This window comes from Corvus kubaryi, unplaced genomic scaffold (assembly GCF_017639235.1).
Source record: "Corvus kubaryi isolate FWS band 111438036 unplaced genomic scaffold, C.kubaryi_AGA036_p1.0 134, whole genome shotgun sequence".
Taxonomy (NCBI): domain Eukaryota; kingdom Metazoa; phylum Chordata; class Aves; order Passeriformes; family Corvidae; genus Corvus; species Corvus kubaryi.
In genome coordinates, this window is record NW_024580668.1 from 8,246,950 (window position 1) to 8,265,835 (window position 18,886).

The 18,886-nt window shown below is 50.2% G+C and overlaps 1 protein-coding gene across 1 annotated transcript in view; it reads right to left on the bottom strand.

The window, feature by feature from the left end:
* The window catches only part of CDH22 (cadherin 22), a 76,632-nt gene extending 57,759 nt beyond the window's left edge, over positions 1–18,873 (bottom strand). Inside the window, exon 1 of the mRNA XM_042049127.1 lies at positions 18,799–18,873. The gene's annotated coding sequence lies outside the window, so the exon portion shown is untranslated. The remainder of the gene's footprint in view (positions 1–18,798) is intronic.
* Positions 18,874–18,886: the final 13 nt, after the last annotated feature.

Below are 18,886 nucleotides of genomic sequence, written 5' to 3' on the forward strand. Positions count from 1 at the left end.
GCTCTGGGGATCAAATGAGCGCCAGTTTAGTCTGCCTCCATGGGGACCCCACCTGCCTCAAATCCAAGAGTGTGGGCAGCACAGCAGCCCAGCCTCAGACAGCCCTTGCTGGGAGACGGGGCAGGAAAAAGCCTGCAATTACTCCAACAGCAATTCTTCCCCAGCGCTGCCCACAGTGCAGCACGGGGGCTGTGACCACGTCTCCTCCTGTTAAACAGGATTCAAATCCGCTTAATGCTCCCCTTCCTGGGAAAAGGAACAGGCTGGCTGGATAGAGCACACTCCCCAGATCTGTTGTATGGAGGTAATACAAGCATGGCAAGGCTGCTGCAAAGCTTTAAGATGGTTCATAATCTCCAGGCCTAGGGCTAAGACATGAACTCAGGCTCTCTGGAGCTCACTTTCTTTACTGGATATTGTAAGACAAGATGAGGCAAAGATACCTTTATTTTTCTTTTATAAACTTCTCCTCAAATCGAGAGATGAGAGATGAGGCAATCTTGCCAGACATAAAATACTGTCAACTCCAGGCCAGGCAGGTGTTTCACAATCAAGCTTCCAACATCCCACACGCGCTCTCTTGACAACGTACGTCAGTACCACACCAAGCCTGGACCATTGCACCTTGGCCAAGCACCCACCCCTATCCCCACAACTTCCCACAGCTCCTCTCTAGCATTCAAGAGGCACCCCGGGATTACCCCCTTGGGCTGGACAATGGAATGGCCAGGGCACTGAGCCCTCTTGCCCCACAGGGAGTACTCTGAGGTTTTAAAACACCAGGGACCAAGAACACAACCTGGCTGCAGCTCCAACTTGCTCTGCATGGCTGCAGCCTCTACAAACCAGTGTCCCTGGCTGGAATACATGAACACACATCACTAATTCTGTAAGGGATGGCAGTACTGCTGAGAAAAAAGGTGTGGGATGCCCACTCACATCAAGAGAGATGATGATCATAGCCACTGCACTGCAAGTTCCCATTCCACTGCAGATCCCATCAGTGGCATTTAAGTCTCAATGTTCACATAAAGCTGGACAAAGCACCAGAATACTGGTGCCACAGAGAACTGTAAGCTAGACAGGTTTCTGCCACTGCAAACTCTGGAACCCTCGTTGCACCCTCTACTGAAATGGATCCTGCAGAAGACAGGTTCTAACTCAGTGTCCTTTCCAGAACACCAACAAATATTGCCAATCAAGTGAGAGATGGCTAGAGATATTAACCTGGACAGCATATAGCATCACAGTGTGTACAAATGCTGGAAATCAGTGGCCAAAGGATTCAAAATTATAGAGGCTTTTGAAATAAGATACTCAAATTACTTTTATCTTTACTTACACAGTGAAAGGGCCATGTAACCAGTTACCAGATGAGCATATCCCAAGTGCAGGCCCAGACCATGCAAGGCAATGTTTGGTAGCAATCTGCCCTTTCAGCAAGTCTTCAGCCCTGATACAGTGCACAGAAGACAGACAGACAATGATAAAATCAAGTTCTCTCACTGATGTCACCCTAGCCTCAGCTTTGACAACAGGGCAGAAAACCCTCAACCTGTAGTAAAAGTTTAGTCATGCTAATTCTTGAAGTAAAACTCTGGATTTTCTCCTCCTGCTTCCTTGGAACTATTCTCCCAGCAAGGAACTCCTTCATCTGCCTTTCTTCTCAGATAAACTTGCACACAGTCGAGAAAAGTTCTTTTTGCAGAGGAATGTGTACCTACACAATGCTCAGGTCTGTATGACTAAACATTTCTATTCTCCCTTCTTTTTAAGTTGCTTTAAGTTTAATTATTGTCCCCTTTGATGCTGCCTTGAGAAATTATAATAGAAGAATGAGGCAACTGCCAGAGAAGGAGCTATTCACAACCTTTTGACTTCTCATGTTCAGTAACCTTCTACTATCAGACACACTGGGAGGAACAGTATTTGTTAAAGCTCTTACCCAAGCATTGTTTGGAAAGAAGTATTTTCAAAGTTTAGGAGGTTTTTTTTTTTTCCTCCAAATCTTCTCTAGTCCAAGTTTCAAAGAAATTTTAATTGCAAAGAAAATCTCAACATTTGCCCTAGGGAAGAGGTTTTTACAGCCATAACGGTCTCGCTCTGCAGCAATTCTTCTCCAAATATGGAATTTTCATGCCTTGTCTACGTGAATACAATACTTTTAATTCATCTTTGAAAACAATCTCGGGGAGGAGGTGGAAGCAGGCATCATAGCATCTCTGTCACAACTTCTGGGATGGACAGAGCTCCTCCTGCTGTGGTGAGAGAGCACCAGAGCTCAGAGCAAGTAATTAATTTTAGGATCTGGAGAGAGAGCTGCATCTGAAAGTCATTCCCTTACAAACACCCTGTACAGAGTCAGAAGGTGCATTCCCAAAAGAGCTGCATCTTTTATGCCCCAGCACATCCTGAGGAGCTAGAAGTGCTCTCGTGCAGTGGAGCAGAGAACCCTCACAAGCCTCCACTGCCAGAGCTGCACGTGTGGCACAGTCCCAGGACACCCAGGGACCACCATCACTCCTCTCCTTGCCTCCTGCTGCCACTTCTTTGGGCCCTGAACACCAGCAAAAGTGACAAGAAAGGAAAGGCGTGAGCCCAAAATGGGACAGGTGGAATCAAAGCTGATGGCCAAGGCAATGGGCCATTTGGCTAGGAATTAAAGGACAAAGTAAAATAAAAAAGCACAAAATGGAATTCTTCCACTTTGACAAATGTGGAGGGAATTGGGTTCTTTTACGCCAATGTTTGGCAGATGCATGAATTATTTATCATTCAATATTGTGTGATTAAATGGAAAATTGAAGATGTTCATAGCTCTGTCTGCAACTTTCTACCTCTTGTGAAAGATTCCCCAAATTCCTACACAGAATAACAAGTGGGTATTATAGTGAGTCAGAAAGGTTCAAAGAAACCTCCTTCAATTTGCTTCTCAAGGTTCAAGGTCACGTTCAGACTCAGTCCTCTGGTGAAATAAATACTATGGCAGCACACATCACTTTCAGGAAGGTCTCTTGCTGCTGCTCACTCTTCTTCCCTATACATCTTAATCCTCTTAGCAATTTTGTCCTTGGAAATCCCTCAGTCTTCATGACAGGAGATCTGCAACCCCTCTTTTCAGAACACATGAGACTGAGGAAGTCCCTTCCCCTGGCAGCACACTGTCATTTTGAGACTAAGACCAGGCCCCCAGAGGATCCTCCACAATGAAGCTGAGAGGTTGTGAGGGAGGACAAGAGAGCAGCAAAAAACCAGGACAAGACCTGGGCGGTTGCACCTGCAGTTTTCACAGTACTTTTCTGCAGTGTAAGATGATGATCTGGTTGTGCACAGCCTAGGTTAGAAGCTTGTACCAACTTTCTGCTGCAGATACCTCTTTGGGTGCTTTTGGCCCAAGCTAAGTGGCTTCCTCAGCACCGCAGGACAAGCCTGCAGCAATAAACAGCTGTTAGAAAGGTGGAAGAATGAGTGTAATTAGTCTCCTTACTGCCAATTTCAGCCTGATCTCTCACACTTAAGAAAACTGTTACAATGATTTTTTTTTTCAGAGGAGCTCATTAAATAAAAATTAGAAACAAGATAGTGTAATGGGTAAGAAAATTATTTCTGCAACATCCTGCTGAAATCCAACACTGCCCTGCCTACAGACAGGCTTTTCTGGTTTGGAAGAAGATGCTCCAAACCTTCCTGCTCTCCAGGAATTCCTAAGCACCAGGAAGAAAAGAAGGAATCTGGGTACCACAGGAATTTAGGAACCCTGAAGCACAATGTTGCACAGCCTCATCCCCCAAAGAGGAAGCAAATATGCTTTGCTAAGATGCAGCACTGTGCAGAACACTCCACCACAGCTGGCAGAAATCTCTGGCAGCTGAGTCTCCAACACAGGCAGTACATTTTGGCCAAGTCTATTTGAAAGGCAGCATCTCCAAGAGGAGCACAGCAAGGAGAGAGGTTGCCCAGATGATCAGAGCTCTGCTATGTCCCTTCCTGGGTCCCTGAGGCTGCACGTTGAGCAGAAGCAGGTCAGCAGTGAGCAGCACTCTTGAGAACAAGCACCAGAGAAATGCAGCCCCACGGGAGGCTCTGGGTGGTCACCTGGCAGACACGCATTCAAAGCAAAGCCCACCTCCCCCTCACAAAGAACAACCAAGAGGGACCAGAGCCTCTTGCTGGGCCAGGGACGTACACACTGGAGCAGATGTGCCAGGAATCCCTCAGAGCACAGCATTTGCCCACGATCTGCAGATAACTGCCTTCTCCAGACTAAAAGACTGACCTCCTTGTAAGCATCTTCCAGACAACAGCAACAGGCTAAATTTTGCATTCAACCATTAATGAGTGATGCATTATTTATTTGGAATCATTTGCTTCATTCTACTAATCACATCACCACTACCAGCTCCTGACAATGAACAGTGCTTAGAGTCATGTCCCAGGAGTCAGTCGCTGCCCAGAGCAACTCAACCCGCAGCTCGGCAGCCTCAGGGCTATTTCACCTCCCCGGGAAAAACATCCATGCTTTGCCAAAAGCTGCTCACTGCCCTGCAGACACCACAAGCCACATATCCTCTGATGGCCAGCATCTGGCACTCCTGCACACTGCCCCATGTCCAGAGGGAGCTGCTGAAACCAGCTCCTGCACCCCAAGGGCTCACATGCAGTCAGAAGAAACCGGCACCACACTCACACTCCTCCTGCCCTGAGCCCTTCCTGTACTTTGAGCCCAACCTCCTGTCGTGGTTTAACTTCAGAACAAGGTAACCACTATGAGTGTCTGCCAAATTCACATGCCAGGCCAATGGCCCAACGTGGGCCCCACCAAGAAGCCCTCCCTGCCAGGGCAAACAGCCCCATAAAGAGGACACCCATGGAAACCAGACACCCCCAAAGCAGCACAGCCCTTTGTCCCCTCTGTGCCACAGCCCAGAACATCCTACTTCTCTCCCCACAGGCACTCCTGTGCAGGCAAAACCCACACAGCAGAGAGCACGGGCTCCTTTCCCCAGTCGAACCAGTCCTTTGGGAATGGACCAAGTCAGCATGGGAGCTCTGGAGACAGGGACAGAGAGATCACCTGTCCCAGGTCACTTGCATGCAAACGAAGAAGCATTTTAGCATCCTGTCTGGTAGAATCAAATTTTTATATCCTTCCATGCCCACTAAATTCTGTTCACAAAGACCAAGTCAAAAAAAAGGAAGTCAAAGCCTTAATAAATGCTGGAAGAGCAGAGAGCTCACACCAGCTCCCAGCCCAGCGTAGCTCAGGGATTATCTAGGCAATAGTTTATTTTTCTCTCCAGTATCATTTTCCCAGCTTGATTTCTACTGTCGCAGTATGATGGTTTCACCCCATTAGCCTTGCTTAAAAAAGTGATCCCAGGACTGTGAGTGTTATTGCCCACATAAATCAGGAGGCTTTGAATATGGAGCACCTTTAAATAAACAGCTGATGGAAGTGAAGTTCCGGGATCATTATTAATAGCTTTTCATTTCTGTGTCCGCTGTGCTGTGACATTCTTTCCCAGCAGAAAGCCTCCGCTTCCTATCCCCAGTACATCTGATCCCACGAGTCCTCCAGTCAGAATGAATGACTGTACCTTTGTGTTAATTGTATCGCCCGTTCCACAAACGGAATACTAATATTAACTAGCAAGAGGAGGAGAGTTTGCCGACCAGGAGTGATGGGACAGTTTAGAGAGAGACACACCAGTCCCACTGCCTTTTCCTGGGCTGGTCCTTCCTCCCTCCCTTGAGGAAGGGCTGATCCTGGATCTTCCAACACACACCAGTAAATGCTACAACAGGTGACAAGGTCCTGTTCCACTTCTGTCCTGTCTGATGTGCCTTGTATTGCACAGACACCAACTTTTTCTGCTCTGCTAGCAATATTATACCTCTCACAGGCCCCCTGCAAGCAGAATGATGCCACCGTCCACATTCCAAACAGCTTCAGGATGAGTCCAAAGCGATACACACTCATGGAGAAGCAGCCACCACAGAGCAACCCCAACAGTACTTACAGGTGCTGTTCAAAAATCTCATCTGGCCAGATCCAGTTTATTTTTCACCAACATGACTTGCCCAGAGAGGAATCACACTCCTCTTCCACCTTCAGCTATCAGGGACTCTCCTAAGTGCTGCAGGCAGGTACACAGCAAGCAGGGGCAGACATAAGGGCAGCAACAGCTAACATCACCCACTTCCCCCTCCCACAGTGGTGAGCCGCATCTCATCAAGAGGGACCTTGGCCACCCGCTCTGGGAGTCCCTGGCTTTGCTCTCTGCTGCCAGCACTGACACACAGGTGCTCCCCGGTAGAATTCCCAAAATCTTCATGTGCAGGACCCAGAGTTGCCAGTCCTGCTGCATCAACAAATGACATCATCCCCCAGGTCTGTGGCTCAGAAGAGACACCAAATTTCTCCTTGGAAAGTGTGTTCAGGCTCTCTGAGGCACTTTGCCCAAAGAAAGAAGGAGATGATCCTGTTGACAGCCAGGTCCAACACAGTGACCAATATAAGTGCTGGCAAAAAGGCTCCACAGTGGTCCACGGTGCCCAGGAAAGGGCTGGCATGGGTGTTACAGCCCCTCTGCTCTTTACTGCAGAGACAATAACAGAGGGTCCTGCTGCTACAGCCCACCCCTGTCTCCTTCTACTGTTCTTGAGTCATGACCCTGCTTACAGGTCATGCTGCTCAAAGAGAAATCACAGGGAAAGCAAACATCCCAAAACAGCCTGTTGCTGTTTGCAGGGACAGACTTTGCAACAGACATTTGCTGTATATAAACTCAAAGGGCTGCAAAGAGCAGCAAACCACAGGAACAGGTGATGGCTTTTGATTTTACTGCTTGCTCTTTTCCCAAATCCAGCTCTCAGCAAGGAGATTCGGGACACAGGCATAAATAACAGAAGGTTCACCTATGAGAAAGCTAAAGTGGAAGCATCAGAAAACTGGAGTGTGGTTGAGCAAGGCTGAAAGAGACCACTACACACAGGATGTACATTCCTTGGAGGACTTTAAGAGGGACAAAAAGTGTTAAATGTGTCTCCTGATTTCAGAGCCCTTTGCTATCTATGGTCTGGATGATGATGGACTAGCACAGCAGAGCTACGTCCTTATGACAAGTCAGCAAGCCTCTGGATAAGATTTGCAAGCCAGATAAAGTGCCAGCCTTCTTTCTGCAAGAAACTCTGACCACTTTGTCAAGTGAAGAAAAAGATTTGATTCCTCCTCTACCATCCCCCCCCGCTGTATTTGCAGACTGTGAACCAGCATCCAGCAGCCACACAGGGCCCTCAAGCACAGGAAATACAGTGGGTATCACATATGCAAAGCAAGACAGCTCAGTGTATCACTAGAAACACTGCTTTCCAACCACCAGACTTCAGCATCCCATTGAAGCATCACCTCTCAGCAGAGGCCAAATGTGCAAATTGCAGTTGAAAGGGAGAACATTTCTGAAAGCTCGAAGCACGTGAACACAGCAGACTGGAACAGAATCTGCAAGTAGCTTCACTTTAATGTCACTACCAAACCAATGGCACAATGAAGAAGGGACAGACTGGGAGCCCTGGGAACAACCACTCTGCTCAGCACAACTGATAAAGGGAGATTAATCATCCAGTTCCTCCATCAGGCACAGTGGTTCAGGGCTTTGGTGTAAAACTCCATCAAACAAGACCAGCGTCTTCACTTCTGACATTCCTGGATGGACAGAGGACACAGCGTGAGGTTTTGCACAGGCGTTATTTCACAATCGAGCCCTTTGCCTCTGACACTCCTGGAAACAGTGAGACTGTAAGAATCCTCTCAAGCCAGCACACAGGCTTTGAAGGGTCTTTCCTCATGTATCTGCACAAAGCAGGGACCTTGGGGCCTTGTACATAGGTTCTAATGTTATTATTATCAAAAGGAATAAAGAGGGACATGGTGAAGCAAGAGGAAGCAAAGCAGCCCAGGAAACAAAGAGAGAAAGAGAGAGAGATTACAGCAGCAACAAGGAGGACAGAAAAGCAAATGGACAAAGTGCACATGAAAGAATAGAGCCAAGGAGATATACATACACATCAGCAAGCAGGATTGTGCTGGAACATGTGAGAGTATGAGCATGCAGGAGAGGGCACAGACACTCACCCAGGCAGGTGCAGCCATTTGCAGCTCCGAGTCCTCCTGCCCCACCCCAGGCTGGCAGCCTGGCATGGCTTCAGCAAGGGATCTCTCTGAGAATGCCTCAGGGCACATGCAGGACTCCCCTGACCCAACCCTGTCCACTTGGTACAACAGCCACGCTGACAGTGAAAGACCCTCACAACCAAAAAAACTGATAGACACTGGCTCTGAGCACCCCTGACTCTTCCCCAAAGCAGCTCCGTGCTTGAAAGAGGGAGAACTGGCAGCACACATGTACAGACACAGCCACTTCCCTGTACGGCTTTCTCCAGCTTTGTCACCCTCACACACATTGACCCTTTGCATCCTGCTCTGGCACTACACTGCAGACCCTTGCTGGCAGTCCCTTTGTCCTCTGGGCCGCTTCACTCCTCCCTCCTCACTCCTTTCTAGCTGCTTTTATGACAGTCATGTTAGAACCCATTCACACAGCCCCAAGTCCCCAGTGCAGAGCCCACCACCCCCAATCCACACAGTCACTTGCAAAAGTGCTGAAATCCCAAACCATTCATGCACCCGCTGTGTGCTGCCACACCGATCTCCAGACCCCCACTGCTCCAGATGGACACTGAGCTGTGTCAACCAGGAGGACTGCAGGACAGGAGGACGTGTTCCTTTGTGTCCTCCTCTCCAAACCACCACCTATCTCAGGCTGCTGGGCTGGCAGCAGCCTCAGGCAGAGTTTGGCCATTCAGAGCCAAGCAGTGTCCAGCCAAGAAGTCATTCTACCCCTCTTGCCCCTCACCTATCCCATCACACCTCACAGTGACATGACACCAAAACTCCCACCTTGAACACACAGTCACTGTGATTCCAAAACAGAAAAACAAGACACAGCTGCCCTGAGCAGGGCTGATAACAAACCTTTGAGAGGTTCAGGACCAAACCAGACACGAGCACTGCATCTGGGCAGTCCTCAGGCCCCCATGGTGGAGAACACCAAGAGCATTCACTCATGAAACAGCTTTCCTCATCTTGGTACACAGAGGCACAGAATTCTCAAACACAAAAACATATAAAACATATAAAAAAGTTACCCAAAACTCCAGGCATTGGCTAGAAGAGGACAAAGGAAAAAAAATAGCTATTTCTATATATACTTGGGAAGCACCAGATAGCACAGTGATGGACTAGATATAAAAAAGATAGAGATGAGTCTCAGTCCCAGCCTTTGATCGCTCACAAGGGAAATGCATGTGCTGCCTTCTGGAAACCAGGACCAGACATTGTGTTCTACCTCTGCCTAAGCCCAGCTCAGCTGCAGTTTAAAGAAAAGGCCTTCCAGCCTGGTGCTTCACAGTCCCTCCCTCTCGTTTCTATTTCACAGCAGCTTTTCACAACCCCAACAGTGCTTACTATAAGCAACACAGGCTCAGCTGCAGGATTTTCTCCTTCTGGGACAGCCTAAGGTTTGGAAAATGCCTCCCTAGAAGCACCAAATCTGACTGGAGCCTGTGGCCAGGAACTGAAGGGAGATGCTGAGCAGCAGCCCTGAGCAGTCACAGGTCAGACCCTGTCCTGCCAGCTCCAGCACTCCGAAGGACTGAGGGTAATTTACACCAGCTGAGTGAGCAGCTCACCACTGACACACAGTCCTGCTTACCAAGGCTTGCTTTCCAGCACTCCGTTGTTTCTCCAGCTTCTCCCAAGACACACCATGCCTGGCAGTACCCCAGGAAGTGCCATGCCTCTGTCCTGGACAGCCTGAGTGTGCCTTGGCCATCAGATCCACAGGACAGAGGCCCCATCTCCCACTGCCCAGGTCTGACAAGGGCTCTTTGCCAAGGCATCTCCCTCAGTATGAGCACTAAAAGGTGTTTAACTGTCCTGTATTGGGTATGGCTGGGAGGGAGTTAATCAGCTTTGCTTGGTGCTGAGTTTTAGATTTGCCACCAAAACAAAACTGGTAACACACTAATATTTTAGCTATTGCCAAATAGCATTTGCAGTGTCAAAGCCTTCTCTGCTTCTCACCATGTCCCCCACTAAATAGACTGGGGGGGGCACAACAGTTTGGGAGCGGATGACCCAGACCAACCACACAGCTACCCCATCCCATCTAACATCATGCTCAGCAATAAAAAGGGAGAGGAGGGATCTCAGGGGGGGTTTGTCACCGTTAGCTCAGGAACTGCCTGGACATCAGTCTATGCACAGAAGGCTGTGTGTGTTTGCCTTTGCATCCCTTGTTTTCTTCCTCTCTTCTTCCACTTTCACTTATTAAACCATTTTTATCTCCACCCACACATATTCTTGCTTTTACTCTTCCTTTCCTCTTCCCATGACCCACTTGGGAATGAGGGAGTGAGTAATTGGCTGTGTGGGGCTTAGCTGCTTACCAAGGCTATCCCACAACAGGCCCAAAACACTTGGCAGCACCATTACAGGCCATGTTCACAGCCAGAGCAGAGGAAATCAGACTGAACCCTTACAAATGCATTAACCAGAAAGCAGCAGCTGTGGCAGAGTGAGAAGCTGCCATTCTCCTTGCACAACACTTTGAGCCTCTCAGTCCTGTGACGTGAGCTCGCATCTCCAGTTCTGGAGCAGCCAAGCACCACCCCACTTCCCATCTAATCCACTAAAATACATTAGCACTCTAGGTGCAAAACCAATTAAAGCCTCAACTGATGGTTCAAACATCCTTCCCAGCCAGACACGAGTCTCCCATTGCACAAAAATGTAAACAGCTTTTTCAGAGAAAAATCCTTAAATGTTCACCTGTGGTGGCTACTCCAGCTGGGGAAGGTTCAGTGCTTGCATTCATTTCATACGTCCATCGCTTTGTAGTACCAAGGATGGGAGCAGCATCATCTGTCAGCACCACAGTCAATCCTCTAGGCAGGACTTCACAGCTCCAGCTCAAAAGCCCTTGTCTGCCTTCACTAATTGCCAAGTTCTGGGCAAGGCAAGGAGAGGCCACGTCTACATCTGCAGGGTCAGCCACAGCACCTGGTCACTCATGCCACGCTCCACGGGGACTCACAGGTGCAGCCCCAGTCCTTTGCATGCCTGGGGATTGTCCCCTGCCCACAGGCCCAGCTGGCCAAGGCACTGGCACCAGCCTCTGCCATACCTGCCTTGGAGGCTGCTCCTGTTTTGCACGGCCATAGGAAGCTGGGCCAGATCAAACCCACCCAAGGGTTCACCTGAGAGATGAACCTGGGCAACAAAGCAGAGAAGAGGAATTTGGGAAAGACACAGTCATTTCTCAGCCTCAGCGAGACGAGCAGAGCCATTACCTCGTGGAGGATCCTGGTTCTCAGCTCACCTCTCACAGCACCTTTCAGATTAATTGGTTAATTGGCTCGGCGGGCTGTGCATAGGAAAGGAGGAAGGATGGCTCCCTCTGCCGGCACCGGCCCGAGGAGGAGCCCCCCGCCCGTCCCCCGTCCCTCCGGCACCAGCCGGACCCCGGCCCTGGGCATGGCTGACCTCGCACCGCCACAACATCCGAGAGCTGCCACGGGAAGAATTCCCATCTCTTGCGGCACAGCTGAGGATGTCCAGCGAAGGGGTGCCCTGCCTTGGGACGGTATTACCGCAGCAGGAGTTATTCTGCAAAAAATACCGTGCCACTGGGAAACAGCCGGGAGGGCTGTAGCAAACGGGTGTTCAGCTGACTTTTAAAAGTTTAAGCAGGGATGTAATTTCTTAAGGACTCTGCTGATGCTCAGCTATTCCTACCTGCCATCAAAAGGTTTAGCTGTATTTCATAAGTGGGAAGGCAGCCAAGTTCAGAAAGCTGGTGAAGTCCAGCTCTCAAAGCAACCCCCTCCCTCACCTGTCCATCCTCGACCTTCCAGACTCCAGTGGCAGGGGAAACAATTCCCTCTCCCACACAGGCACAACGCTGTCAGCAACAGCCACATGCCTAGTTGGAGCCATAACAACAGGGAAGAAAGCACATTTCCACACAGCTAAAAACACTGAATTGTGAAAATACAGAAAGATCCAAGGGTAGCTCTGGAGTTTGGTAGTGACAGAGGAGGGGACAAAGCAGTGTTCTGTCCCAAATCAACAAGATTATTTGCTCAGTGTTAGTATGTGCACAACTCAAACTGCTTCTCTCCAGAGAGGGTGATGAGGACAGGAGGAGGTGCTCAGAGCTTAGGAGCCACTTTTAATGACAAGGATTATTGGAGAAACAGCATTTTGGGGATTTGGGATTCTGGGAAGCAGCTGCAGTAGGAGCAGAGGGAGATAATCCCAGTGTGACAGACAAAGACACAAGGAAGCAGGACTGGAGAAGGGAGTGCAGCATCCTCAGGCACACACAGAAGTTACTGTCTGGCACGGGGAACAGCCATTCCAGAGCAGGAGGCTGTCAGAACAAGGGCTTGGCCCTTCCAGCTCTCTTCCCTCCTGGGATGGCCAGACCAGGATGGTTTCTCTGGACCAGCCAAACCTTTATCTGTCCTCCCTGACTCTGGCCAACAGTGGGGCCTCAGAGCCAGAGGATCCATCTGCCTCACAGGCTCCCATCCAGGTGGTCAGTCTCCCTGGCCAGCCTGTGACCTGTGAGCAAACAGGCAGCAAGTGGCATCCAGGCTCTGCCCAGGAAGGCAGCAGAGGGGCACCGAGGGGGCAGACCCAGGCCAGCACCAAGGGGACACACGCCCCAGGGTACCCAGCTCCAACACCTCTCAGGTGGGCATGGGGCTGTTCCTAGGCTGGGCTGGGGCCTGCCTGCACACAGCTTTCAAGTGCCAGAGCACAGGGAAGGGCAGCAGTGCTCCAGAAGGAATCCAGAGACCAGCAGGTGTCACCCACAGAGGCTGCGCTGAGTCCCCAGCACAGCACTGGCGATGAAGCTGCCCCAAGCCTGTGGCTGCAGCACCCAAGAGGGGCTGTTTGCTGCACAGAACTGCACACAGCCCACGTGTGGGAATGAGCTCCCTCCTGCCAGGCCATATTGGGACCACATCACACCCTCCTGCTCTGACTCCGCTTTGCCATCAAAACCTCAGGGAAGTGCCAGCTTACCAAAGCAGCGTTCAGATCCTGTGCTTGCTCCTGCAGCTGCTGTTTCCAAATGTCTCACTCACAGCCTTGGTTTACAGAGTGCACACCACTACCTGTACCCACATTCACATGTAGGCTCCTGCCAAAAGGCATTCAGAGCTTTCAAGGCTCCATTTATTGCCCAAGATGTTTCTATGGCGACTCCCTTCACATCCCATCATTGGCTGCAGAAAGCTTCTGGCCATCAGCAGCTTCAGGTGAGTTGAGGGTCTCAAGCTTCAAGCTTGTTAATGCCACTGGCTACAGTCAATTGGTAAGAGATTAACAAAACCCCACCTGAATAGGCAGTGGTGAGCGAGACAGTGTCAGCAAGTGAAGAGGAGCGAGCCCATATCTCCTTCCCCTGGTGTTCTTTGAAGTACTGTAGCATGGAGGAGCAACAAAGAGGGGCAGGGGGTATCTGCAAAAGGGTATTGGACAAAGAATTCTGCTTTCATGATTCTGTGAAGGACTTCCCAGTCAGCAAAGCTCACAGAACTGCCATAACCAAAGCACAGGACCACTTCACCCCATGCACTGACCGGCCCTGACACACCACTGGCCTAAACTGAGCTGGGATGCCCCCAGCTCTGCTCCTACAGGCACCTAGCTAAATGTCCCTACAGGGCAGCCACAAATCCGTGGCTGCTTCTGACAAGCACCAAGCCCAGCATCACCTCCATCACAGCCACAGCTTCCATCGTGAGCCAGGCAGGGCCAAATTCAGCACATGTGACAGCAGTGACAGTGCAAGAAAAGCAAGGTTGCTTTGTCTGGGGAGCAGACCCTGTCCACAAGAGTGTGATAGCAGTGTTAACAGGCACTTAGCCCAGAGCCTCAGTCCTGCAGAGTGTGAGCTAAGGCATGGCTCTCTCACAAGAGATCTGAAATTAGGAAGTGCAGCACTGAGTAGAGTCAAAACTGAATGAGTTCTGCTGGTTTTTTTTTCCCCAGGCTCATGGATGGCCCTGCCAGAGGGGCAAGGAAGTGAGTAAAAGCAGGACAGCAGAACAGGGCACAGCAGGCAGAGAGAAGGCAAGTGCAGATTTCCCAGACAAGAGCAGGAGGGCAGGACTGGAAACACAGAAGTGCTGCCCTTTCCTGAAGAAATGTCATTATATTGCAACGAGTATTGCAACCTTGCCTTATGTTTAGTGAGCTATCCTGAGATGGGGCACCCAGCAGAAAGGAGACACTTTCTGAAAAGCACTTTGATTTTCAGCTTGTAGGTGTAGCAGCAATGAATGATCCACTCAAATCCAGCCCTTGGGCTGGAGCAGATGGACCGGCTTTGGGCTGGAGCACAGATGGACCAGCTTTGGGCTGGCTGCCTCTCCTATGCCCAAGGGCACAACCACACCTGCTCTCAAGAAGAAAAATGCAGGGGCCTCAGCTTAGCAGGGTCTGTCCCCCACCTTTTACTCAAAGATGCCTTCTAGGGCCCCTGGGGAGAGCTACCCCCAGCTGGCACTGGCGTGCACCCTCACCACCACCGAGGCTGGGCCAGAGCAGTGCAGAAGCAGCTGAGACAGCACTCAGAAACCCAGTGTTTGAAGACAAACACCATGCCCAGCCACCAAGGCACAGGCCCCCCAGACAACCCACATGCTGTGAACAGTGTCTCCTTGTGCTCCCACCTCCCAGCAGAGTCCTGCAGCCCCGTTTGCCATACACGCACCAGGAAACATCGATAGCTAAGGGAGCTCTGAGGCTGCTGGGGGCCCCACACCCCGCTGCTAGCTACCGCCTGCTCAGGCCCACCGTGTCCCACAGGCCCTCAAAGGAAAAAAGAGAAGGTGCTGTAATGCTGTCAAAGAGCTGAGATATGCATTTGCAAGAATTCCAACCACACTGCAAGAGGATCTGAGGAACAGCATCACCAAGAAGTCCCACAGCGTCTGTCAGAAAAGAAAGAACCTAGACCCTCTGCAGGCGTCCCAGTCAGCCCTGTGGGATAACAAAAGGCAGACACTGCTGGAGAAGGATCCACTTTTGCTACCCGGACATTGTCCTGCAGAACCAGTACAAAACTGCCATCAACAACCCTTCCCCAACAGGATAACACAGAACTCCCTTCTTCCTGCCACAGCACAAAGGACAGTGAAAAGAAAGAAAAATGAAAGAGATACAAAACCAGGCTAAAGTCTGGACTAGTCTCTGAAAGCAGAGTTGTTGCAAAGGATAAAACTGAAAATTACTGTAATGTGCTGTATTCCTTTTATGGACTTTGCAAATAATAGAAAGTGATGACTAAATGAAAAAGAAACTGTGAACTCACTGGGAGGATGGGTCTCTGCAGTGGCTGCCAGCAGGAGCAGAGCCCCACGCCTGAGCCCTCCACAGCTCTCCAGAGCAGAAACTAACCCACAAACTGGGCAGAACTGCAGAGACAGATGTCCCACAGAGCTGAGCAGGTAGTGGGCACCCAGCCCATGCTGGGTGAACAGCTGAGTCCAAGTCAAAACCCATACTCCAGGTCTGCAGCAATTTGCTGCCCAAATCCAGCCACTAAGTCTTGGCTTTTCTGCTGGAGTAGAGCAGGGACTTCACAAGCAAAACAGCTCACAGGGACATGCAGGCATGAGCCCAGTGAACACTGGAGTAGCCAGAGCTCTGTGCCTTCACCTCCAGCCCAGGGCGGCCACACACAGAGCCCTGAGTGCAAAGTGACACAGGTGACCCTGCTCACTGCAGAGCAAAGAGCACACGGGTGCTGAGGGCACAGGCAGGACATTCCCAGAGCAACAAACGATCTGAGGCAGAGCTGGTGACATCCCTCCCCATCGGGCACCCCTTCCACAAAGAAACACCATGGGATAAACTGGTGGTAGAGACAAAAGAGATCCCGAGAACAGCAAGGAGCTGTACGCCGTGCCCACCTACAACGTCGGGCAAGGCATCTGGTTGGGATTCACACCCACCTCATCTCTACATGTAATTTTTCAAGACAGCAGATCACTCAAAAAGGCCTGTGCCTCGGGATATGTATGGACTTATCTGCAGAGAAGTGTCATTGCTTGTAAACCCAAACGCAGTTGCATAACCACATGGTTAAAAGATAATGACACAAATTCATACATGGCTGTATCCTTATGCACAAATTCTGTTTAGCGACATGATGTCGGAAGAACCCAAGTGTCACCACACCATTTCTTTTTCATGCCGTTTTTCTTTACTTTTAAAATATAACAACTAATTAACATGAAAAAATACGTACTTGTACTTTAAAGGAATAACGGCAGATTAAATCCCACCTGAAGTCCAGTTTTGTTTCAAAGCTTTCATGAACAATCTAATCCTTCTAACGAAATAAAGTCCATGGGTTGAAAAAGGGGTTTCAAATAAACAAACATTCCCTCTGCAATATTTGCAGCCAAATTTTACTGCTATGGGATAGTGACTATGAGCACAAAAGTAAAATTTGCTACAAATAAAGCCTTGCAAGCTCAGTATTATTTTTAATGTGCAAAAATACCCGCAAAAGTGGACCAGACAACATAAACAGAAAACAGTACATTGCGACCCTTTTATCAGAATCCTTACACACAAGAAAGAACTATGAATTTTTTAAATATGACATTGCATTTAATTCATTAAAATATCATATTTTTTGGTATGGAGCTAGGAAGAACAGGATTTTAAGTGTTATTTTTAACCCAAAGACAACCTTTTCTTTCTTGTTGTTTTTTTTTTTTTTCTGGAGGCCTGCTAGCTTCTTTTGAAAAAGAGTTTTAAAACTGACCTTGTTCCAGTAGCCACTTCTCTGTCATAGGTATGAAATCACCATATCATAATATAAAGTGTCAATGCACCAAAAAGCAAAGGGCAGGGGTTTTTTTTTAGGCAGGAACAAAGCTGGCTTTTTTACCTATGAAACAGCACATACTTTTTCTTTCATAAGCCCACCAATTTCAGCACTGTATTATTCAGCAACCGGCATTTCATACAGAGACCAAACCTCACTTGATCTGACCCTCACCTCACTGGAGCAGAGACGTACGTGAGACAAAAGTCAGCACAGAATCTGGGCCAGCTTATTCAGATTTCAGTGGGCTCTACCCTGTGCTGCTCTCAGGGTACTGTCAACATTTCAGGGAATTCATCAATGAGCAGCAGAACCACCTTTTGGCCTTGAACACAAACAAACACAGCACCAGCACGGAGAAACCGTTTCAGACTCAAAGCCAGAGAAACAATTTATTTTCAGTATTTGAAAACTGATGTACCAGGACAATGATCTCCAACCCCAATAATTGTTTGCTGCAAATACTCCTTACTCAGTGCTCTTGAAAGAGGTGGAGAGCATCCACCAGGGAAAACCATAGGGAAAACCTGGCAAAGCCCAGGCATGGAATCTATGCGTGCAGAGACTGCAGGCTTCAGCCATGCTCTGTGGATTGGGTACTCTGAAGAGACAGAAACAGGTCCCAGAGAAACAGTAATGAGCTGAGATTTCCTCAGTGGTATGCAAGACTACATTGCAACACATGGCATTTTAACAGCACAAATACCAGCCTAGGAGCAGGGACGGAGAGGCGCATCCCACCATTTATTTCCTCAGGCCATGCAAGCAAGCTCTGGAGAACCAGAGCTCTGGTGGAGCCACCCATCCTTCGTAGCCCTCTCAGGTCCAAAGGCTTCCCTGAGGTGCACTGCACTGTCTTATGAAGTTATGTCTGAACTCCTAAGCCTGCCCCTCCTTGCCGCTGCCTACACCATCACTCCTGTAACTGGTCTTGTTCATGCATAAAATGAGGTTAGATGAGAAGACAGGGCAGATTTCCCCAGACTGTGCAGGATGTTAAAACTGTCAGAAACCAAACAAAAATGAAGAGGCATCCACCGCGTCCCTCCATTCCCAGACCCACGGCCAGTGCCCGCAGGAGCCCAGATGCCACAGGGTGGGCTCCCCAGCGAGAGGCACCTGGAGTGGCAGCACTGGGCCAGGGCACACCAGGGAGCAGATGCGGCTGCAGCTCTCGCTCCCAGAAGGCCTGTGCACAGCCGGTTGGGAACCACATTTTAAATGAGGAAAGTGCTAGTTTTAGAACAGTTATTTTTAGTTTGTTGTTAGAAAAAAATGTGGCTCTGTGAAGAGAGATGTTACCCGGCCGGCTCTAAGGGCTCCCGCTGGGTTCCTCAGGCATAGCAGCCACACATCCACACGCGCCCCAAGCAAAGCCCGCGCAGAATGGGCACGGAATGGGCACGAACGCTCTGGTCTCAGCGAGAGAAATGAGGAGATGGCTCTTGGGGAGGAAGGAGCCCGAAGAGCATGTTTTAAGATACCCCCAGTTAAAAAAGGAGCTGCGGCTCTCCAAGCATCGGACTGCTTTAATTGGAGGGTGTGCTCCGACCCGCCGCTGGCGGAGCCGCGCCGGAGGCATCAAACCTCTGGCTTCGCCCGCCGACACCGAGGAGACCGGGGCACCCCGGAGCGCGGGACTGCACTGCCCGAGGCGGCGGCGACCCCGGGGCCGGGCCGAGCCCGCGCTCACCCGCGGGGAGCGCCCGCCGCAGCCCCGCCGAGCGGCGGCAAAGTTTGCGGAGCGGCGAGGGACGGAGAAGTTGGGCTCCCCCGCCGTGCCCGCCCCGCCGCCCCCCGAGCCCCCGCCGGCTCTTACCTGGGGCGGTGGCCGCGGCGGCTCCCCCGCGCCGGGCGCTCGGCCTCCCGCGGCATCCTGCGCGGCAGCCGGCGGCGCGGCCCCCGCA